This window comes from Cariama cristata, unplaced genomic scaffold, assembly GCF_000690535.1.
Source record: "Cariama cristata isolate BGI_N322 unplaced genomic scaffold, ASM69053v1 scaffold3185, whole genome shotgun sequence".
In the NCBI taxonomy this organism is placed as follows: domain Eukaryota; kingdom Metazoa; phylum Chordata; class Aves; order Cariamiformes; family Cariamidae; genus Cariama; species Cariama cristata.
In genome coordinates, this window is record NW_009616762.1 from 2,248 (window position 1) to 2,608 (window position 361).

Below are 361 nucleotides of genomic sequence, written 5' to 3' on the forward strand. Positions count from 1 at the left end.
GTGCAGCGTGCAGCGAATCTGGGGGGACAGAGAGGGGGACCGGCCATCAGCGCGCAGGCACCTGGGGATGGCGGGGACCACGCTGGCTCTCCTGCTCCTCGGAGTGAAAACCAACTCGCCGAGGAGGGCAGGGAATTATTCAGAGCGCAGACGCTTACGAAAAATATCTCGGTTGGGAAAAATGCAACGATGAGGGGCGAATGCTTGGGAGGGGGGTGGGAGGGCAGGAGGATGCTCCCTGGGAGATGTCGCACTCACCATCACCCCCTTCACCCATCCGAAGCGGACGGGCTCCAGCGCGGGGGCTCTGCCCGGCTCCTCCGCTGCCTCCTCCAGCCCGGCCTCCGGCCAACCATTGCTC